This window comes from Glossina fuscipes, unplaced genomic scaffold, assembly GCF_014805625.2.
Source record: "Glossina fuscipes isolate IAEA_lab_2018 unplaced genomic scaffold, Yale_Gfus_2 178, whole genome shotgun sequence".
NCBI classification, from domain to species: Eukaryota; Metazoa; Arthropoda; class Insecta; order Diptera; family Glossinidae; genus Glossina; species Glossina fuscipes.
In genome coordinates, this window is record NW_023998521.1 from 58,426 (window position 1) to 67,178 (window position 8,753).

Consider the following 8,753-nt stretch of genomic DNA (forward strand, 5'->3'; position numbering starts at 1 on the left):
TTTTATTTATAAATTTGATATTTTCTTTTGTTTATTTTTCGGTTCGTCGTTAAATTAATATTTCGTCTAACTTCGATTACATACATAGGCGGTAAGTATTTCTTGTAATCGAATTATTGTGAAAAAAGTTATCTGACATTAGTCAAGATGAACACATAAATTTCTTACAAGAATATTTTTATTTATCAATTTTATGTTTTCGTTTTGTTTATTTTCCGGTTCATTGTCAATATCAAATGTCTATCAACTTCGACTGCATATAAAGATTGTAAGTATTTCCGATAATCGAATTACACGAAAACCAGTTCTCTTGTATTAGTCAGGACGAACACATAGAGCTCCTTCAGGAATATTTTTATTTATGAATTTTATGTTTTCTGTTCTTTTATTTTCCCGGTCATGGTTAATTTAATATTTTTGTTAACTTCGACTGAATGTAAAGATGGTAAGTATTTCTGATAATCGAATGATACTGAAACAAGTTATCTTGAATTAGTCAAGATGTACACATAAAAATCTTCCAAGTAATATTTTTATTTCTAAATTTTCTTCTTTCGTTTTGTTTACTTTTGGGTTCATCGTTAATTTGATATTTGTGCTAATTCCGGTTGCATTTAAAGATCGTAAGTAATTCTGATAATCGAATTACTCTGAAATAAGTTATCTTGTATTAGGCAAGATGAACGCATAAAAATCTTCCAAGTAATATTTTTATTTCTAAATTTTCTTCTTTCGTTTTGTTTACTTTTGGGTTCATCGTTAATTTGATATTTCTGCTAATTCCGGTTGCATTTAAAGATCGTAAGTATTTTTGATAATCAAAGTACTCTGAAACAAGTCACTTTGTATTAGTCAAGAAGAACACATAAAGTCCCTTCAGAAATATATTTTTTAATAAATTTTATGTTTCCGTTTTCTTTATTTTCGGATTGATTTGTAATCTTATATTACTACTAATTTCGACCGCATTTAAAGAATGTAAGTATTTTTGATAATCGAATTATTCTGAAACAAGTTATCTTAAGTTTGGCAAGATGTCCACCTAAAGTGCCCTCCCGAATATTTTTATTTATACAATTTGTTTTTTATATTTTTTTTATTTTTCGGGGCATCATTTTTTTGATGTTTCTTTTAAATTCGATAATATGTGAAGGCTGTAAGTATTTTTGGGATCCAAATTACTCTGAAACCAATTTTCTTGCATTAGTCAAGATGAACACATAAAGTTCCTTCAAAGAATATTTTTATTTATAAATGTTATGATTTCGTTTTGTTTACTTTCCGGTCATCGTTAATTTGATATTTCTGCTAACTTCAATTATATATAAAGGGGGTAAGTATCTCTGATAATCGAATTACTCTGGAACAAGTTATCTTGTATCATTCAAAATGTACGCTTAAAGTTGCTTCAGGAATGTTTTTATTTCTAAATTCTATGACTTCGTTTGTTTATTTTCCGGTTCATTGTTAATTTGATATTTCTGCTTCGAGTACATATAAAGAAGGTAAGTATTTTTGATAATCGAATTACTCTGAAACAAGTTATGTCGCATCAGCAAAGATGTACACATAAGGTTCTGTCATAAATGTTTTTATTTCTAAATTTTGTTTTATTTTTTTGCATCATCGTTAATTTGACATTTTTGCTAACTTCGACTGCATATAAAGTGTGTAAGTATTTCTGATAACCGGACTATATTGAAACGAGTTATCTTGCATTTATCAAGATGAACATATATAGTTTCTTTAGGAACATTTTTATTTATAAATTTGATGTTTTCGATTTGTTTATTTACCGGTTCATCGTTAATATGATATTGCTGTTAACTTCGATTGCATATAAAGATCGTAAGTATTTCTGGAAATCGAATTATACTGAAAAAAGTTATCTTGTGTTAGTCAAGATGTGCACACAAAGTTCCTTCAGGAATACTTTTATTTTAAAGTTTCATATTTTCGTTTTGTTAATTTTCCGGTTCGTTGTTAATTTGATATTTCTGCTAACTTCGATTACATATAAAGGGGGTAAGTGTTTCTTGTAATCGAATTTCTTTGAAACAAATTACCTTGCATCAGTCAAGATGTATGTATAAAGTTTCTTAAGGAATATTTTTGTTTATTAAGTTTATAGTTCCGTTTTTTTTTATTTTTCGGGACGTCGTTAATTTGATATTTCTGCTAATTTCGGCTGCATGTAAAGATCGTAAGTATTTTTGATAATCGAATTATTTAAAACAAGTTACCTTGCATTAATCAAGATGTGCACAAAAGTTCCTTCAGGAATACTTTTATTTACATTTTGACGTTTTCGTTTTGTTTATTTACCGGTTCATCGTTAATATGATATTGCTGTTAACTTCGACTGCATATAAAGAGAGTAAGTATTTCTGATAATCGCATTACTTTGAAACGAGTCATCTGGCATTAGTCAAGATGAACACATAAAGTTTCTCAAAGAACATTTTTATTTCTAAATTTTATGTTTTCGTTTTGTTTGTTTTCCCGGTCATTATTAATTTGATATTTCTGCTTACTTCGACTGCATGTAAAGAATGTAAGTTTTTCTGATAATCGAATTGCTCTGAAACAAGTTATCTGGTAGATGAATATATAAAGTTACTTCAGGAATATTTTAATTATGACTTTTATATTTTCGTTTTGTTTATCTTCCCGGTTATTATTAATTTGATATTTCTACTAATTTCGACTAAATATAAAGACAGTAAGTATTTCCGGTAATCGAATTACACTGAAACAAGTTATCTGGCATTATTCAAATTGAATACATAAGGTTCCTTCAGGAATATTTTTATTTATAAATTTGATGTTTTCGTTTTGTTTATTTTTTCGGTCATTATTAATTTGATATTTCTGCTAACTTCGACTGTACATAAAGATTGTAAGTATTTTTGATAATTGAAATACTCTGAAACAAGTTATTTGGCATTAGTCAAGATGTGCACATAAAGTTTCTTCAGCATAATTTTTATATATAATTTTACGTTTTCGTTTTCTTTATTTTCCGGTTCATTGTTAATTTGATATTTCTGCTAACTTCCACTTCATATAAAGGGAGTAAGTACTTCTGGTAATCGAATTATACTGAAACAAGTTATCTGGCATTAGTCAAGATGTGCACATAAAGTTTCTTCAGCATAATTTTTATATATAATTTTACGTTTTCGTTTTCTTTATTTTCCGGTTCATTGTTAATTTGATATTTCTGCTAACCTCCACTTCATATAAAGGGAGTAAGTACTTCTGGTAATCGAATTACTCTGAAACAAGTTATCTGGCATCAATCAAGATGTGCAGATAAAGCTCGTTCAGGAATATTTTTATCTATAACTTTCATATTTTCGTTTTGTTTATTTTTCGGGGCATCGTTAATTTGATACTTTTGGCATGTAAAGTTCGTAAGTATTTCTGATAATCGAATTACTCTGAAACAAGTTATCTGGCATTAGTCAAGATGAATACATAAAGTTCCTTCAGGAATATTTTTATTATAACTTTTGTGTTTTTGTTTTGTTTATTGTCTTGGTCATTATTATATTGATATTTCTGCTAACTTCGACTGCATGTAAAGAATGTAAGTATTTCTGATAATCGAATTTCTCTGAAACAAGTTATCTGGCATTAGTCAAGATGAATATATAAAGTTCCTTCAGGAATATTTTTATGTCTAAATTTTATGTTTTCGTTTTGTTTATTTTACCGGTCATCGTTAATTCGATGTTTCTGTTAATTTCGATTACATATAAAGGGAGTAAGTATTTCCTATATATATGAATTATTCTGAGACTAGTTATCTTGTATTACTCAATATGCGCACTTAAAGGTCCTTCAGGTATATTTTTATTTATAACTTTCATATTTTCGTTTTGTTTATTTTCCCGGTCATCGTTAATTTTATATTTGTGCTAACTTCGATTGCATATAAAGAATGTAAGTATATTTGATAATCGAATTAATCTGAAACAAGTCATCTTAAATTTATCAAGATGAACGCATCAAGTCCCCTCAGGAATATTTTTATTTATAAATTATATGTTCGTTTTCTTTATTTTTTGGGGAATCGTTAATTTGATATTTCTGCTGATTTTGGCTGCATATAAAGATGGTAAGTATTTCTGATAATTGAATTATTCTGAAACAAGTTATCTTGCATTAGTTAAGATGTGCACATAAAGTTCTATCCGGAACGTTTTTATTTATAAATTTGCTGTTTTCGTTTTGTCTATTTTTCGGGGCATCGTTAAATTAATATTTCGGCTAACTTCGATTACATACGTAGACGGTAAGTATTTCTTGCAATCGAATTATACTTAAACAAGTTATCTTGCTTTAGTCAAGATGAACACGTAAACTTCTCTCAAGAATATTTTCATTTATCAATTTTATGTTTTCGTTTTGTTTATTTTCCGGTTCATTGTAAATTTGACATGTCTATGAACTTCGACTGTATATGAAGACTGTAAGTATTTGCGATAATCGATTTACTCTTAAATCAGTTCTCTTGCATTATTCAAGATAAATATATAAAGATCCTTTAGGAATATTTTTATTTATAACTTTTGTGTTTCCGTTTTGTTTATTTTCCCGGTCATCGTTAATTTGATATTTCTGCTTACTTTGAATGCATATAAAGTCTGTAAGTATTTCTGATAATCTAATTAATTTGAGACAAGTTATCTTGTATCAGTCACGACGTGCACATAAGTTTCCTTCAGGAATATTTTTATTTATAACTCTTATATTTTCGTTTTCTTTATTTTCATGATCATTATCAATTTGATATTTCTGTTAACATCGAATGCATACAAAGTTTGTAAGTATCTTTGATAATCGCATTGCTCTGAAACAAGTTATCTTGTGTTAGTCAAGATGTAAACATCACGTCATTTCAGAAATATTTTTATTTATAAATTTCATGTTTTCGTTTTCTTTATTTTCCGGTTCATTTTTAATTTGATCCGTCTACCAATTTCGACTGCATATGAAGACTGTAAGTATTTCCTATAATCGTATTACTCTGAAACCAGTTATCTGGCATTTGTCAAGATGTGTACATAAAGCTCCTTCAGAAATGTTTTATTTATAAATTTTATATTTTCGTTTTATTTATTTTCCTGGTCATCGTTAATTTAATATTTCTGCTAACTTTGATTATATATAAAGGGAGTAAGTATTTCCTATAATTATTCATTATGCGCACTTAAAGGTCCCTCAGGATTATTTTTATATATAACTTTCATATTTTCGTTTTGTTTATTTTTCGTGGCATCGTTAATTTGATATTTCTGCTAACTTCGACTGCATATAAAGGGAGTAAGTATTTCTGATAATCGAATTACTCTAAAACCAGTTATCTCACATTTGTCAAGATGAACACATAAAGTTCCTTCAGGAATATTTTTATTTATAAATTTTATATTTTCATTTTGTTTATTTTCCCGGTAATCGTTAATTTGACATTTCTGCTAACTTCGATTACATATAAAGACAGTAAGTATTTCTGATAGTCGCCTTACTCTGAGACAAGTTATCTTAAATTTATCAAGTTGTACGCATCAAGTGCCCTCAGGAATATTTTTATTTATAAATTTTATATTTTCGTTTTGTTTATTTTCCCGGTCATCGCTAATTTTATATTTGCGCTAACTTCGATTGCATATGAAGAATGTGAGTATATTAGATAATCGAATTAATCTGAAACAAGTCATCTTAATTTTATCAAGATGTACGCATCAAGTCCCCTCAGGAATATTTTTATTTATAAATTTTATGTTTCGTTTTCTTTATTTTTTGGGGAATCGTTAATATGATATTTCTGCTGATTTTGGCTGCATATAAAGATGGTAAGTATTTCTGATAATCGAATTACTCTGGAATAAGTTATGTTGTAGTAGTCAAAATGTACACATAAATTACCTTCAGGAAGATTTTTATTTATAACTTTCATATTTTCGTTTTGTTTATTTTTCGGGGCATCGTTAATTTGATATTTCTGCTTACTTCGGCTGCATATAAAGAACGTGAGTATTTCTGATAATCGAATTACTCTGGAATAAGTTATTTTGTAGTAGTCAAAATGTACTCATAAATTGCCTTCAGGAATATTTTTATTTATAATTTATATTTTCGTTTCGATTATTTTTCGGTTCATCGTTCATTTGATATTTCTGTTTACTTCGACTGCATATAAAGCGGGTAAGTGTTTCTGATAATCGAATTATTCTGAAACACGTTATCTTGTATGAGTCATGATGAACACATAAAGGTCCTTCAAGATTATTTTTATTTACATCTTTTGTGCTTTCGTGTTGTTTATATTTCCTGTCATCGCTAATTTGATATTTCTCTTGACTTTCACTGCATACATAGATGGTAAGTATTTGTGGTAATCGAATTACTCTGAAACAAGTTATCTTGTATTAGCCAGTTAGGTTCTTTCAAAAATATTTTTATTTATAACTTTTATTTCGTTTTTGTTTCTTTTATTTTTCGGTTTATCGTTAACTTGACATTTCTGGTAACTTCGACTGCATATGAAGGCTGTAAGTATTTGTAGTAACTGGAATACTCTAAAACAAATTTTCTTGTATTGTCAACGTGTACTCGTAAAGTTGTATCAGGAATATACACATATATTTATACATTTTGTATATTATTTTTCGGGTGATTGCTTATTTCACGTTTTTGCTAACTTCGACTGCATATACAGGTTGTAAGTATTTCTGATAATCGTAATACTTTGTAACAAATTTTTCTTGTGTTAGTTCAGATAAACAAATACAGTTGCTTTGCGAAATATTTTAGAAATTCGTTTTCCTTTTTTTTATCTTTCTTTTGGTATTTCTGCTAATTACAACTGCATACAAAGATCCGCGTAAGTATTTCTGGTAATCGGTTTGTCTACAACATATTATATTCAGTGAGTCGCGACGTACACATAAAGCTCCTTCAAGCTTAATGTTATATGTAAACTCTGACCATTTTTGTATTATGCTTTGTGTTGTAATAATTTAAAAATTTTATTTTCTTTTCTACATGCAGTTTGTGTAAGGCGTGAGGACAAAAAATTGGGTGATACTGAAGGACATTATACCGCACACATTGGAGTCGCCACAAACGGTATGTAATCTGGCTTACTCCAGTTTAAAAATATAAACAACTTAACCCAAAAATGTAGATCCCTGCACTATACCCGGACCGGAGGGGGCTAATTATTATTTGAAATGGAATCACGGCAAACTATTAGGTATATAACGCACTTGCTCTGGTTGATCCATATTGGAAATAACTTATACCTTTTAATATTTGTAGGTGCAGTGGAACGTCCAACTTACAAAAAATGTAAGTATGCAGTTAATTTTTTCTTTAAAAACTTATCTGTGCTATTGCGTACACTGCAAAACAATTTCATAACATTTGCCTACATGTATAGATACTTATTGTTTTGAAAGCGTAATTTACAACCAACTTGGCTACTACCTGTGGATTCCACCTAAGTCTGTGAAAAAAGGTATACATTTGCGTGAATTGAATTTTAATGCGAAAAATTCACATCTGCGAAATGTGTAGGTATGTGCGTCCATCCATCGGGGAATTATGTGTGGTATCATGGGCCATTACCGAAGGGTAAGTAATCGTACAAACCACAATGTTATTGAAATATAAAAACTTATATCGGTAAATAAACATAGGAAAACAAGTTAAAGGTTACGTGGCCCCCAAAACGTCAACCCTTCTTGGTACGTAATCGTGGTATTGGTATCTTAAACCAAAAAACTTATGTCTTCTAATAAATATAGATTTCGTCTTTCCCAACAATAACAAAACTATGAAGTCCATATTTGGTATGTAGCAGCTTTGTGTTTTACTGCAAAATCTTATGTGTTCTGTGACACCAAATACAGATTTGATACCGCCGCTGGCCGAAGACTATACAGAGACTCCGAAACCTGTAACCATTTCTCCCCAACCAGGTATATACAAATTGTGTTTTGTGTATGTATTTGTTCTATGCCTTATCTATACCTCTTTACATGTCAAAACTACGGATTACAAAAATTGGTAACGGGACCGATGATTATTCCAGCCCCCCAAGGTATGTGTGACTGTGTTGCACGATGTTTACAATTACGAAGGAAGATAAGCGTTGACTAATTTATATTTATCTCTTTACATGATAATACTATGCACCGTCCGTTTCAGGACGTAAAGCAGTAACTGTGTCGCCTATTTATGGTATGTGCAAACTATGGTTTGTCTATGTAATTATAATATTATTTATCTGTACCGCTGTAAATGACAAGACTACGGATTACACAAATTAAAGCATTCACTAATTTATTTATATACCTCTTTATATTTACCTCTTACATGATAATACTATGCAACGTATATTTAAGGACCTAACAAAAAAACTGTGGCGCCCGTTCAAGGTATGTGCAAACTTTGTTTTGTGTATGTAATTATCATTTCACTTACCTATAACTCTTTACATGTTGAAACTACGGATTAAATAAATTGGAAACGGGACCGACGATAATTCCAGCCCCCCAAGGTATGTGTGATTGTATTGCAAGATGCTTACAACTGTGAAAGAAGATAAGCGTTGACTAATTTATATTTACCTCTTTACATGATAATACTATGCACCGCCCATTTTAGGACCTGCAACAGTAACTGCGGCGCCCTTTCAAGGTATGTGCAAACTTTGTTTTGTGTATGTAATTATTATATTA

General features: G+C 29.5%; 1 protein-coding gene across 1 annotated transcript in view; it reads right to left on the minus strand.

Annotated features, from left to right (window-relative positions):
• LOC119641807 overlaps positions 1–8,543 on the minus strand; it is a 30,623-nt gene extending 22,080 nt beyond the window's left edge. The window contains exon 1 of the mRNA XM_038040657.1: positions 8,497–8,543. The gene's annotated coding sequence lies outside the window, so the exon portion shown is untranslated. The remainder of the gene's footprint in view (positions 1–8,496) is intronic.
• Positions 8,544–8,753: the final 210 nt, after the last annotated feature.